Here is a 494-nt window from a genome sequence, read left to right as displayed (position 1 = left end):
AATTAAGTCACAACACAGTGGGGGGTCCCAGACCCACAGTTGGGGAACCACTGAGTGTGTATAATTAAAGGGAATTTCAGCAGGTGTGCAGTGTCACATGCTTGCTGTGGGTGAGGAAACACAACACCTGCTGACACAACTCTTCCAAGTACTAAATCCTTAGGAAAGCTGGTAGCCACCCCCTTTGAGCATGTACAGAGTGCCTTTTCTTCATTATCAGACCCCCTCCCCCACACACAGTATTTGGGGCAGGGGAGAGGAGGAAGAAGAGAGAGTTTGGAGGACTCCTTGGAAACGCAGCCTCTTTTATTTCCCACAGCAAGCGTGCAACCCTCCCTTTGCCTGGTGTGTGAACTGCGTGTGCAAAAAAGGAATAGTGTGTGCGCGCGCGCGGCAGGGAGCCCGCATCTGCCTGGATCGAGCTCCTCCCTGTGCATACTAGCGAGTGTGTGACTCCGCGCGCGCGCGCGCGCGTGTGTATGTGTGTCAGGTGA

The sequence above is a fragment of the Tiliqua scincoides genome, chromosome 1 (assembly GCF_035046505.1).
Source record: "Tiliqua scincoides isolate rTilSci1 chromosome 1, rTilSci1.hap2, whole genome shotgun sequence".
NCBI classification, from domain to species: Eukaryota; Metazoa; Chordata; class Lepidosauria; order Squamata; family Scincidae; genus Tiliqua; species Tiliqua scincoides.
This window is presented reverse-complemented; position numbering follows the sequence as displayed.